Source organism: Sorex araneus, chromosome X (assembly GCF_027595985.1).
Source record: "Sorex araneus isolate mSorAra2 chromosome X, mSorAra2.pri, whole genome shotgun sequence".
Lineage (NCBI taxonomy): Eukaryota > Metazoa > Chordata > Mammalia > Eulipotyphla > Soricidae > Sorex > Sorex araneus.
Window position 1 is genome coordinate 332,620,344 of NC_073313.1, and position 15,016 is coordinate 332,635,359.

The window sequence follows — 15,016 nt, forward strand, 5'->3', positions numbered from 1 at the left end:
AACTCCAGTTTAATCCTCAGCACTGTCTACGGTTCCCCCAAGCACTGTCAGGAGTGACTCCTCAGAACAGAGCCAGGAGAAAGTCCTGCGCTCAACCAGATGTGGTCTCAAAACCAAAACCAAAGAAATAAACAAATCACTGTATCACTGTCATCCCGTTGTTCATCAAATAGCTCAAGCAGGCGCCAATGTCTCCATTCGTCTAGTCCTGAGATTTTAGAAGCCTCTCTTTACTCGTCCTTCCCAATGGTGTCACATTGGAGGCTCTTTCAGGGTCAGGGGAATGAGAACCATCATTGTTACTTTTTTTGGCACATCAAATATGCCATGGGGAGCTTGCCAGGCTCTGCTGTGCGGGCAGGATACTCCTGGTAGCTTGCCAGGTTCTCTGAGAGGGAGAACTAGACAATAGGAGGTTGTGGCCGCTCACTTCCGGGAGCTTTGTTTTATAGTCTCTGGATCTTGCCATTGATGGGATTACACGGCTGCGGGTTGTGGGTGTGACTGCCTACCTACTGTAAAAAGGAGGATCTGGGTGGAGGAGTGGAAGCAGCCCAGTCCCAATCAGAGCAGGCTTGGAGATCTCAGCCCCGGGTCCTGCACATCTGGGTTCCTCTGTTGGTTCCTTCATGTGTGAGGCTCATCCGAGCATGTAGAGATTGGCCTTGAGCATGGCTGTGGCTGGGTTTCAGAGGTCTTCGGCTGCGGGAGCTCTACTCAGGGCGGAGAGAGAAACTCAACCCGCCCCCACTCCGAGAGGCCCCAGTGAAGAAAGCCAGGTGCAGGGGCAGAAGACTGCATCGCTCTCTTCTGGGAGCTTTGTTTTATAGTCTCTATTACACTCAGCCCTGACATTTTACTTTCCTTTTTAAAATTTATTTGTTTTGCTTTTTTTTTGGGGGGGGGGTCACACTAGCGATGCACAGAGGTTACTCCTGGCTCATGCACTCAGGAATCACTCCTGGCGGTGCTGAGGGGACCATATGGGATGCTGGGAATCGAACCCCAGTCGGCTGCATGCAAGACAAACGTCCTACCCTCTGTGCTATCGCTCCAGCCCAGACCTGAGATTTTAGCAGCCTCTCCTTACTCGTCTTTCCCAATGATTGGAGGTTCTTTCAGGGTCAAGGGAATGAGACCTATCGTTACTGTTTTTTGGCATATCAAATACGCCACGGGTAGCTTGCCAGGCTCTGCCATGCAGGCAGGATACTCTTGGTAGCTTGCCGGGCTCTCCGAGAGGTATGTATATATCTTTTACTGTATTTGGGATATGAATATGCCATGGGGAACTTGCAAGGCTCTCCCGTGTGGGCAATAGACTCTTGGTAGCTTGTCAGGTTCTCCAAGAAGGAGAACAAGGCTATTAGATGTCACATGGCTGCTTTGCAGCCACATGCTTCTGGGAGCTTGGTCTTATAGTCTCTGGATGTTGGCCGTTGGTGGGATTACACATGTGGCTGCCAAACTACTGGAAAATGGGAGATCTGGGTGGAAGAGGCCCAGGCCTGATCCGAGCAGGCTTGGAGATCTCAGCTCCAGGTCCCACACACATAGGTTCCTCTGCCGGTTCCTTCTTGTGTGAGGCTCGTCCAAACGTGTGTAGAGTGGCCTTGAGCATGGCTGCGGCTGGATTCCGGAGGTCTCCAACTGTCAAGGCTCTGCTTGGGGCAGAAAGGGAAAGGCAACCTATCCCCTCCGAGGGGCCCCGTGAAGACATCCAGGCACGCAGGGCAAGAGACTACTACTTCATTCTCTTCCGGGAGCTTGGTCTTATAGTCTCTGGATGTTGACCACTGGTGGGATTACACGGCATGGGGGGGCGCAGTTTGTGGGTGTGTGGCTGCCAAGCTACTGGAAAATGGGGAGTCAGGGTGGAAAAGGCCCAGCCCCAATCCGAGCAGGCTTGGAGATCTCAGCCCCGGGTCCCACACACCTGGGCTCCTCTGCCAGTCCCTTCATGTGTAAGGCTCTACAAGTATGTTAAAAAAAAAAAAATCAAGTACCTGGTAATCAACTTAACAAAGGTAAAGAAATGAAAACTACTGAGTCACTATGAAAAGAAATAGAAGGCACAAGGAAATAGAAACATACTCCTTGTTCACAGAAAAAGAATAGCACAAAAATTACCATCCTCTCCTAGACAGATGGTTTAAAGGGCTAGAGCACATGCTTTGCACATAGGAAGCCCAAAATTCAATCCCTGATACTACAAGGTCTCCAGAGCACTACTGAGAGTAACTTCCAAGCACCAAGTCAGAAGTAGCCCCCAAGAACTACAGGTATAATATAAATAAATTTTAAAAACTAAATAAATTAAATGTCCATCCTATCCAAAATACTACTGAAATTCAATAGTTCTAAAATTATTCAAGGGGCTGGAGAAATAGCACTGCAGGTAGGGCATTTGCCTCGCACGCGGCCGACCCGGGTTCGATTCCCAGCATCCCATATGGTCCCCTGAGTACTTCCAGGGGGTAATTCCTGAGTGCAGAGCCAGGAGTAACCCCTGTGCACCACCGGGTGTGACCCAAAAAGGAAAAAAAAAATTTTCAAAATTCCCTTGCTATTCTTCAAGGACACAAAATAAATACTGCTAAACTTTGTGTAGAGATATAAAATTCCCTGAACAGTCAAAGCAGTTCTGAGAAAAAAAGAACATGGGAGGCTTTGCACTGCAGATTTTAAATTATATTACAAATCTATAGCAATCAAGGGCAAAGACAGTATAGAAGGTAAGGTACTTTGCCTTGCATGTGGATGACCCAGCTTCAATTCCCCATACCATATACAGACCCCTGAGCACCTCCTGGAGTGGCTCCTGAGCAGAGCCAGGAGTAAGACCTGAACAGAGGCAGGTGACGGGGGATCAATCCTATCCTCAGCACCATGCATGATCCCCTGATCCCTGCAGGAGTGATCCCTGAGGACAGAGCCATGCGTGTCCACCCCTTCACTCCCCCCAGAAAACATCTGCTCTACAAGAGACACGACAGTTAGAGCCAAAGAGATAGTACTGTGGGCAGGGTGCTTGACTCACAAGCACCTAACCAAGGTTACCTCAAATCTTGCCAAGAGTGATTCCTGATTGCAGTGTCGGAAAAAAGCCCTGAGCACTGCTGCATGCTCCCAACCACTCCCCAGCCAAAGAAGAAAACGACACTTCAGTGAGTGTGAGAAATATGTGCATGCCATACACCTGACCAAGGGCTAATATCCAAGATATATATAAAGTACTCACAAAATTCAACAACAAATAGCACTCATCAAAAAATGGAGGCAATGAATAGACATTTCCCCAAAGATATAAAGATATACAGATAGCCAAGGGGCACACAGGAAAGTGTTCATCACCGTTTAGGGAAATGAAAATCAAAATGACACTGAAAATTACCTCACACCAGTGAGAATGCCCACATCAGTAAGCCCAGGATAAGCCACTGCAGGCTAGTATGCAATGAAAAGAAGAACCCTTATTCACCAAGTGGGACTGTTGTCTTGATCAGCCTCTATAGAAAACAGTATAGAGACATCCCACAGACTGGGGAGTACTACTGGCCTTGCTTGCATATGTAAAACCTCTATGAAAAACAATATGGAGATGTCTTAAAAAATTAAGAATATAACCTCTATCCAATCCCCAGCACTGCAGGGGAAGATTGAGAGGGCCAAAAAAATAATAATATAGAGCATTCTCAAAATTTTTAAATAGAGCCAGAGTACAGTATGTGTGTGTGTTAAGGAACTTGCCATGCATGCAACTGACCTAAATAAGACCTTCAGCACCACATATGGTCCCCCAAGAATCACCAGGAGTAACCGCTGAGCACTGCTAGGTGTGGCCCAAAACACCCCCTACACACACACCTGTTTTGTTTTGGAGCCAGACGAAGCAATTCTCAGGGCTTACTTCTGGAGGTGCTCGTAGAGATTGCACCTGGCAGGGCTTAGTGTACCACATGAAGTACGGGGTTGGCCATGTGTAAGACAAATACAATTTACTACCTGCTGTATTATTTCTCTGGCTGAACCAAAAAATATTTTTGCATGAGCAGAGCCACGAGTGGCCCCTAAGCAACACAAAGTCCCACCAAAAATTTAAATAAAGCCATAGGGATAAACTAAATAATAGAGAATGTTTTGATACAGGAGACCCAAGTTTGATTCCTCAGCACCACATAGTCCCCAAACACTGCCAGAAGTAAGCCCTCTGTAACAGAACCGGGAGTCACCACTAAGTATTAGGGAGTGTGTGGTGCAAAAACCAAAAAGAATATTTTTAAATAGCATTTCCATATGCCCCAGTGATCCTACTGGTTAGTATCTATCTACTAAAAAATATTAAGTCAAAATGATAAAATGGTTCTGTTTATTACATAGCCATTCACAAGTCAAAATCTGACTATTATAGCTTGTCAGATCCAACAAATAGATGAGTGAATAAGGAAATTGTGATATATGAACAGGAGAAATAGTACAAAAATTAAGGTGCTTGCCAGCATGTGGTTACAGCTGTGACCATGGTTCAAATTCTAGTACCACATATGGTTCCCAGAACACCATCAGATGTGGCTCCTTCGCAGTCAGGTATGGTCCCTAAGCACCAGTGGGCGTTACATCCCTCGCCCTCTCCTCCCCCCCTCAAATGGAACTGTGGCATATATATACAATGAAATTCTACTCAAAAGAAAAGATTAAATCTTTTAGCTCACTGAAACTTGGGAGGGCCTAAGAAGTCAGAACTACTACCAGATGATCTTATTCATGTGTGAAGTATAAAAAAACAAAGTAAGGGAGCAGACAGTGGTCAATGAAACAACCTGAGAGTCTGCCAACAGGACTAAGTCTGCTGAAGGACTAGGGACAGTATTGGAGGAACATGAGCATTCTGGTGGTCAGTGAGGTACAGTAACATCAAAACTGTGCCCTCTGAAGATACAGTACAGGGGGTAAGGCACTTGTCTTGCATGTACTATAGTAGCCATGACCCTGGTTCGAATCCCCGGTACCATATGTACTTGCCCAACATGTGTCTGCATGTGAACAGGGGTTGCTCCTGAGCAGAGAACTAGGAATCGCTTCTGAATAACTGTCGGGTGTGGCATGCGCGCGCACGCACACACACACACACACGCACGCACGCACGCACGCACGCGCACACACACACACAGAGTGCTAGAGCAAGTCATGGCCTAAAATAACAAAAACAAATGTAATTAAATAATTTTTAAAAAAAAAGGAACTCATACATGCGCTCTGCCACTGAGCCCTAATCCTGACCCCTAGTCCTAGTTAGAACTCTAAGGCTATAAATCTTCAGATCTAACTATCTACGCACATCTTGTCTTCCGCTATTACTATGATCACTCAAGAATTCTACCCTATGCAGATTCTAGAGTGCCTGAACCAACGGTTTTGAGCTTACTTTGAGGATGACTGTGTGAGATCTGAATTTGGAAGCAATGCAAACCAGTAACATGCAAGGTGTGCACTTTAGATGAAACACCATCCACATACGCACCAGTTGGACAGCACAGAGCTCATCACAAATGTACGTGGAACAATGGGATATCTACAGGGATTTATGTATAATAACCTATCAAAATACTCTGCTTTTTTTTTTTTTGCTTTTCGTTTCGTATTTTTTTTGGGGGGGGGAGGGCCTATACCTGGTGCTCAGGGATTACTTCTGCCTCTGTGCTCAGAAGTAATTCCTGAGGGTGGTTAGGAATCAAATCTGAACCATTTGTGTGCACCTGACTGCTATAGTACCTTGCCGACAAACACCCTGCCTGCTATAGTACCCTACCGATAAACACCCTGCCTGCTACAGTGTTCACCTACAAATACCCTGCCTGTGCTACAGTACTCTACCAACAAACACCCTGCCTGCTAGTACCCACTGACAAACACCCTGCCTGCTACAGTGTTCTACCTAATACCCTGCCTGTGCTACAGTACTCTACCAACAAACACCCTGCCTGCTAGTACCCTACCGACACAAACACCCTGCCTGCTACAATGTTCTACCTACTAATACCCTGCCTGTGCTACAGTACTCTACCAACAAACACCCTGCCTGCTAGTACCCTACCGACAAACACCCTGCCTGCTAGTACCCTACCGACAAACACCCTGCCTGCTATACCCTACCAACAAACACCCTGACTACTATAGTACCCTACTGACAAACACCCTGCCTGCTACAGTGTTCTACCTACTAATACCCTGCCTGTGCTACAGTACTCTACCAACAAACACCCTGCCTGCTAGTACCCTACTGACAAACACCCTGCCTGCTACAGTGTTCTACCTACTAATACCCTGCCTGTGCTACAGTACTCTACCAACAAACACCCTGCCTGCTAGTACCCTACCGACACAAACACCCTGCCTGCTACAATGTTCTACCTACTAATACCCTGCCTGTGCTACAGTACTCTACCAACAAACACCCTGCCTGCTAGTACCCTACCGACAAACACCCTGCCTGCTAGTACCCTACCGACAAACACCCTGCCTGCTATACCCTACCAACAAACACCCTGACTACTATAGTACCTTGCCGACAAACACCCTGCCTGCTAGTACCCTACCGACAAACACCCTGCCTGCTACAATGTTCTACCTACTAATACCCTGCCTGTGCTACAGTACTCTACCAACAAACACCCTGCCTGCTAGTACCCTACCGACAAACACCCTGCCTGCTACAGTGTTCTACCTACTAATACCCTGCCTGTGCTACAGTACTCTACCAACAAACACCCTGCCTGCTAGTACCCTACCGACAAACACCCTGCCTGCTAGTACCCTACCGACAAACACCCTGCCTGCTATACCCTACCAACAAACACCCTGACTACTATAGTACCTTGCCGACAAACACCCTGCCTGCTAGTACCCTACCGACAAACACCCTGCCTGCTACAATGTTCTACCTACTAATACCCTGCCTGTGCTACAGTACTCTACCAACAAACACCCTGCCTGCTAGTACCCTACCGACAAACACCCTGCCTGCTACAGTGTTCTACCTACTAATACCCTGCCTGTGCTACAGTACTCTACCAACAAACACCCTGCCTGCTAGTACCCTACCGACAAACACCCTGCCTGCTAGTACCCTACCGACAAACACCCTGCCTGCTATACCCTACCAACAAACACCCTGACTACTATAGTACCTTGCCGACAAACACCCTGCCTGCTAGTACCCTACCGACAAACACCCTGCCTGCTACAATGTTCTACCTACTAATACCCTGCCTGTGCTACAGTACTCTACCAACAAACACCCTGCCTGCTAGTACCCTACCGACAAACACCCTGCCTGCTACAGTGTTCTACCTACTAATACCCTGCCTGTGCTACAGTACTCTACCAACAAACACCCTGCCTGCTAGTACCCTACCGACAAACACCCTGCCTGCTACAGTGTTCTATCTCCAAATACCCTGCCTGCTATAGTACTCTACTGACAAACACCCTGCCTGCTATAGTACTCTACTGACAAACACCCTGCCTGCTATAGTACGCTACCGACAAACACCCTGCCTGCTACAGTGTTCTATCTGAAAATACCCAGCCTGCTATAGTATCCTACCTACAAACACCCTGCCTACTATAGTACTCTGCAGTCCTATCAATTTTTTTTTCACATTTCTGTCTTATTAAACTGTGAGATACATAGTTACAAAGTTCAAGACTGGTTCCATCATACCATGTTCCAATACCCTTTCCTTCACCAATGTACATTTCCCACCACCAATATCCCCTGTTCCCCTTCTTCCAACCCCCAGCCCCTTCTGCCTCTATGGCAGCCACTTTTCTTTCTCTTTCTCATTGTCTCTTTCTCACTTTCTCTCTTGCTCTTGCTCTCTCCCTCACTCTCTCTCTCTCACTCTCGCTCTCTCTCGCTCTCTTTTTCCCTTTAAGCACAATTGTTTGCAATACAGGTACTAAAAGTTTATAGTGTATATCCCTTTACCTACTTTCAGTACTCAATTCTTGTCCAAAGTGATCATTTCCAACTACCATCCATCAAATCGTTTTTAATAATGAAAAAAAAAAGAACAAAAGAAGCCCACCCTATATGTTATACTCACAGATAAATTTCAAAAGAGAAACTTCAGAGCCAGGCTGGGAAGAATCCTGATTTCCTGAAGCTGCTGAGGTTAGTTTCTACAACTGGCTTGAAGTAGCCTGAATGGGTGCTTGCCCCATGTGAAGAGTGCTCTAGGATTTCTGTTGTATAGGAAACATATTCAAAAAAAAGATAGTTGAGGAGCCTGAATACAGTACAACAGTAGAGCAAATGTCAATATAACCATGAGGTAACAAGTTTGATCGCTGGCACTGAGTTGCAATCCAGGGAATCTTCTGTTTGGGATCCCTAGTGCACCAAAACCAAGTGTGTGCAAGCACTACAACTAAAATGTGTGTTCTGCAGCAAAAACCATAACTTAAAAAAGTGTGAGAGGGCCAGAAACATGGTATGGGGCAGTTAAGCTGCCTTGCCTTGTACACTGCAAACCTGGGTTCAAATCCCCAGCACCACATACAGTCCCCTGATCACTGACAAGGGTCACTCTCGAATATACACCAGGAACAGCCTTTGAACGTTGCCCGGTAGGACCCTCAAAACAACAAAAAAGTAAACCCTGCCAACAGCTATGCAAACATTACCATCCCTGAAAGTGCCACAACTAAATATGCACAAAGCTTGGTCATCAGAAGTTCATCAGAAGTTTATTTTGGGGCGATACCAAGCAGTGCTCTGGGCTTACTCCTTAGGGATAACTTCTGGCATAACTCAGAGGACCATATATCCTGCTGGGAATGAACCCAGGAAGGCCCCATGCAAGTCGAACGTCCAAACTGCTATACTATCTCTCCAGATCAGATTTTTTAAGAAAGCAAACAAAGGTAGACAAGTATTTTAATCCAGTTTATTTTTCCATGTATGTGCACATCCCCATACATGTATACATGTATATATACTTTTTAATAAGTGCATACATACTTATTTTCTCCCTTCCCTTTGCCACTTCAATGGCAAATAATACATACTCGTGCTGCTCACACATCTGGGTTGCAATGCTTGCACAGGTGCTTGCTGAGGCTCGCACTCTAGCTACAGTAATCATATATCTACTTATTTTAGTTGCAGTTCACACACACAACAGTCTGTGTGCTAGAGATAACATATTTTAGCAGTTGCACTGAGGATCCTGAAGGATCCAGTGGGACTGCACTTAGAGCATGTGAGCAGCACAAGGGATCAAACTTACAGTCTCACTCTTAGAAGGCAACCACTACTGACACTGAGACATCCACCAAGCTCCAAACCTACTATACTGAAAAGGAGCAAATATCAGCTGTTGGCAATAGACAATAAAGTGAGATAAAGGTAAGGTAGGTTTTGGGGGATTTTTTTGACTGGAGCGATAGCACAGTAGCACAGTGGGTAGGGCATTTGCCTTGCACGTGGCCAACCCAGGTTTGATTCCCCCATCGCTCTCGGAGAGCCCGGCAAACTATCAAGAGTATCCCGCCTGCAAGGGAGAGCCTGGCAAGCTCCCCATGGTGCAGTTGATATGCCAAAAACAGTAACAAGTCTCACAATGGAGACATTACTGGTGCCCGCTCGAGCAAATCGATGAACAACGGGACAACAGTGCTACAGTGTCTATGGTTTGGAGGGAGAGGGAAACAAGCAGGGGGTAGCTTCCCAGCAGTGCTAGGGATCACCAGCACTAGACCCAGTGCTCCTTGGAGGCCAATGAAGTGCAAGGGATCCAACCCAAGCCCTTCTTCATGCCAAGTGTGCACTCCAGTCTGAGCTATCTTCCTGACCACCACCTTTCTTTGGGGGCAAGGGGATTAATTTTAAAGCGAGTAGCACATAAAATACAAGCAAAGTAACATGCAACCTAGTACAAATCCCTGTATGTCAACAACTGACCCTTCTTATAATCCAAAAGCTGGTTCTAGCGTCAGAATATATACTGGATAGGGGCTGGAGTGATAGCACAGCGGGTAGGGCGTTTGCCTTGCACGCGGCCGACCCGGGTTCGATTCCCAGCATCCCATATGGTCCCCTGAGCACCGCCAGGGGTAACTCCTGAGTACAGAGCCAGGAGTGACCCCTGTGCATTGCCAGGTGTGACCCCAAAAGCAAAATAAAATAAAATAAAAATAAAAAAAAAATAAAAGCTTCATCCCAATTTAAAAAAAAAAAAAAAAAAGAATATATACTGGATATAGGTCAGCAGTAGCATACTTGACCTCCATGTGAGACCTGGCTCAATCTTTGGCACTGCAAAATTAAAAAAAAAAAAAGAAAGCTGGTTCTAAACTAAAGCCACAAAACAACTGAAGCAATCCCTGAGATTAAGTTACTGCCCTAATCCTATACTGATTGGCCTATCCCTTTTGATACTCCACCCACTATCCTGATTCTCAGTGTTTCTGACCTGATTCAATTTCCTTTTTGCCTCACCCTATCCCTAAGGTGTTTGGTTTCTTCCTTGTTTAGGACTCCACTCTCAGTTATTCTGACATCAGTCACTGAGAGTAAATAACCTATCCAGATCCTCAATCTTTATCCTCAGCATACATTCACTCTTTATGGGCAGGTCCCTATAAGGCTTACCCTGGTTTTATGTATATGTTTTAGGGAGAGACAAACAAACACAGTAGATGGTTCATCTCAAGTATATTAGGTGGATCATACACACAAAGAGCAGAAAAGCCAGATGATGAAATAAGGAGAATGACAAAAAGCCAGAGTCAAAAATTTTGGACTTCACCCTGACATTCTAAGGCATTCTTCTTAGCCTTAGAATGATACCTCCTGTTATTCCACCTTTCCCCAACCCCCATTCCATCCCTCCACACACACCTCAAAAGATCCTTCCAACTCACAGTAGATAGAACTAAGAATTCATGGTAAGCTAAATAGACCTTTGCCTGATAGGACTTGTAGTTTAATGAAGGAAAGAGACAAATAATTATAATACATACAATAATTATAGTATAAGCAGAGTAGTAAGGTTACAAGAGCTATTCGATTACATTTAACTGAAACTTGAAGGATAAATAGGAATATCAAAGCATGGTATTTGAGGAACAGTGTTCCAGGCAATGTAGCACATGCAAAGAGATGAGATGGGAAGGTCAAGGCACGAAAGTGTTAAGGCAAATAGTTCTGGAGAGACTAAGGAAAGCTTATGAAACTGTTTCATCACTCACTTTAACAAATACTCACTGAGCAGGCCAGAGAAATAATATAAGGAGTTGAATATAGCTAATCTGAGTTCAATATCCGGCACTACCTATGATCCTCTGAGCACTGCCCGGAGTGTTCCCTGAGCACAGAATCTGGAATAATCCCTAAGCCCCTCCAGGGTGAGACCAGAGTACGGGTGTGGCCCATTAAAAGAGAAAAGAAAAACATGAGTTTAATATAGAATCATTAAGTGAACAAGAAGATATCTCTGAAGAGATATTTAAAAACAAGGATCTTGGGGATCATTGGGGGTCAGAGTGATAGTACAGCTCATAGGTTGCCTGCCTTGCATGCGGCCAACCCAGGTAATTCCTGACACCCATCATGGTCCCCCAAGAACATCCAGGAGTGATCCCTGAGCACAGAGCCAGAAGTAAGCCCTGAGCACTATTGGGCATCTGTCACTGTCACTGTCATCCCGTTGCTCATTGATTTGTTCAAGCGGGCACCAGTAACGTCTCTCATTGCAAGACTTGTTACTGTTTTTGGCATATCCAATATGCCACAGGTAGCTTGCCAGGCTCTGCTGCGTGGGCATGATACTCTCAGTAACTTGCCAGGCTCTCCAAGAGGAGCGGAGGAATCGAACACAGGTCAGCCCAAAAAAAATAAAATAAAATATAAAAATAGGGATCTCATGACCAGAGAGACAGTAAAAAGGTGAAGGCACTTGACCTGTATGCAGTTGCTATCTGGTTCCATAAGAACCCAATCAGCAGTAACTACTAAGCAAAGAGCCAGAAGTAGTCCCTGAGCACTGCTAGATGTGGCCCCAAAGCAAAAACAAAATAAGAGCAGGTGTCTCAATAAAAACAAATAAATAAAAATAAACAAACTATATATCCCAAAGTAAAGGGAAGGACCAGATAGACAGATCAAGCATCAAGCATGAATTTAGGAGCTCATGCTTACATACAAGAAAGCCGGGTTGGACAGGGTAATCCCTTAAGAATGAAACAGGGAATATGGTCCAAAACTAGTTGAACACTACTGGGGATGGCGCAAAAAAAAGCCAAAAAAAAAAACAAAACCCTCAATGGAAAAGGCTTTTTCTCCCCGGCCCCCCTCACCCATTATTTTAGTTTCCTCGTCCACCCAGCAGTGCTCACGGTTTCTTCCTGGCTCTGCACTTAGGAATCACCTAGCAGTGCACCATTTGCAGTGCCGGGGATTGTACCCTGATTGGCTGTATGCAAGGAAAGTCACCTACCTGCTGCATTATTACTCAAGTCCTGGAAAAAAACATTCTAAATAGCATATTCAAAAGTTTGATGTAAATATCACTGTTTTAAACAAGGGAGTTAGATCACAATCATTTTTGAATTTCATAAATCACTGCTACAATGTGAACTTAATTCACATTGTAAAGGCAAAGATAATAGAGGATGATGTAGAATAAGATGAAGAAGATGAACTGATGGACCAGTCAACATTCACATGCATTTATTAGATTCTGTTTCATTGTTCTAAGCACTTTACACATACTAATTCATTTAGACCTCACAAATGATCTGTTTCATATATCAGAAAACTAAGAGGTAAAGCAGTGGTAAGGAAGGAAGGAAGTCATTAGGTCCAAGAATCCAGAGGATGGATTGTTCCTGGCAATGGGCTAGCTGTCAATTGTGGGAAGAGAAGAAAGGATTTAGAATGACTACTAGACTTTGGACTTAGCGGCTCCTTGGGTGGTGAAGTCATTTGCAACTTGACAAGGCACTGAAGAAGGAGTAAGAAAAAAATAAGAAGGAGTAAGAGGGGAAGATCCCTCCCCTCACCCTCATTTCCTAGCTACATTTGCCAAGTCTGAAAAATATCCCAGTGGAGTTGTCTATGTAGTCAGTAGGATATTCTGTTCTGAAGAGAGATTTGGGCATCATCCATTGTAAAAGGTAACTGAAGCTGTCAAGAGATGGAGATCAGGGGCTGGAGCTATAGCACAGCGGGTAAAGCGTTTGCCTTGCACGGGCTGACCCGGGTTCGATTCCCAGCATCCCATATGGTCCCCTGAGCACTGCCAGGGGTGATTCCTGAGTGCAGAGCCAGGAGTAACCCCTGTGCATTGCCAAGTGTGACCCAAAAAGCAAAAAAAAAAAAAAGAGAGATGGAGATCACTCAAGGAGAGTTTAGGGAAAAGAAAGAGGTATAAGGACAGAATGCTGGCATTTAAAACCCATGCATGAATTGGAGCCACATGGGTCCAGAGTGATCGTACTGTGGGTAGGGTCTTGCTTTGCAAGCAGCAGACCTTAGTTCAATCCCTGGCATTCCTTATGGTCCCCAAGCCACCTACGAATGATCCTTGAGTACAGAACCAGGAGTAAGCCCTGAGCAATCAGGTATAGTCCAAAATCCAAAAGAGAAAAAAGAAGTATATGTTCCAGGGACAGAGCAATAGTACAATGGGCAGGGCACTTGCCTTGCACACAGACAACCTGTGTTCCATCTCCAGTACCCTAAATAGTCTCCTGAGCCCAGCAGGGGTGATCCCTGAGCAGAGAGCCAGAAGCAAGCCCTGAGTACTGCCAGGTGTGGCCCAAAAACAAACAAAAAAAATCCATTAAGAATCAATAATAGGGGCCAGAGCGATAGCACAGCGGGTAGGGCGTTTGCCTTGCACGCAGCAGACCCGGGTTCTATCCCCAGCATCCCATAAGGTCCAAGCACTGCCAGGAGTAATTCCTGAGTGCAAAGCCAGGAGTAACCCCCTGAGCATCGCTGGGTGTGACCCAAAAAGCAAAAAAAAAAAAAAATCAATAATAATAATAAAACCATTAAACCTATCTTAATACTTAATGTACCTTTAAAGGAAAATAACTAAGTAGAATTCAATATATTTATTTTATGAAATATTCTACAGCTTTCAAAAAGAATATTATCTTTATGTACTACATGGAATACTACTATACATATTACTGGATCAAAGAAATACCGTAATAAACACATAAAATATTTTCTCATTTGTGTAAATACTTTTGTGTTTTTTCTGGATTCAGACATAAGACACAGACATATCAAAAAAAAGTTCAAGAGGTATATTCCAAATCACTGACAGATTAATACTGGGCAATTTTAATTACTGAAATAGGAGAGAGAAGAAAGTAGTCAAAATACTATCTACAATGTTCTCATGTTCTTAAAGAATTGAAGATGAGGGGCTGGAGCGATAGCACAGCGGGTAGGGTGTTTGCCTTGCACGCGGCAGACCCAGGTTCTATTCCCAGCATCCCATATGGTCCCCCTGAGCACCGCCAGGAGTGATTCCTGAGTGCAGAGCCAAGAGTAACCCCTGTGTATCGCCAGGAGTGACCCAAAAAGCAAAAAAAAAAAAAAAATTGAAGATGAATGTTTTGGGAGAGGGGAGGCTGAGCCATACCCAACGGTGCTCAGGGCTCACTCCTGGAAGGTCTCAGGGGACCATAAATATATATATATATATATATATACATATATATATATATATACATATATATAGTGCCAGGATAAAAACCAGGTCGTCTGTGTGCAAAGGCAAATAACGTCCTATCAGTTTTGGGCGCTGGAGCAATAGTACAGTGGGTAGGATATTTGCCTTGCACGCCGCTAACCTTGGGTTCAATCCCCGGCATCCCATATAGTCCCCTGAGCACTGCCAGGAGTAATTCCTGAGTGCAGACCCAGGAGTAACAGCCCCTGAGCATAGCTGGGTGTCACCCAAAAACAAAAAAATGTATAAAGATCAATTTT

The 15,016-nt window shown here is 45.0% G+C and overlaps 1 long non-coding RNA gene across 7 annotated transcripts in view; it reads right to left on the reverse strand.

Annotated features, from left to right (window-relative positions):
- LOC129400079 (uncharacterized) overlaps window positions 1–15,016 on the reverse strand; it is a 77,479-nt gene that overhangs the window by 39,154 nt on the left and 23,309 nt on the right. For 5 of the 7 annotated variants that reach the window (XR_008627418.1, XR_008627417.1, XR_008627420.1 and 2 more), the window contains one exon: window positions 8,109–8,247. The exons of the other annotated variants lie outside the window; for them this stretch is intronic. This is a non-coding gene — a long non-coding RNA (uncharacterized LOC129400079). The remainder of the gene's footprint in view (window positions 1–8,108; window positions 8,248–15,016) is intronic. 7 annotated transcript variants of the gene reach the window in all.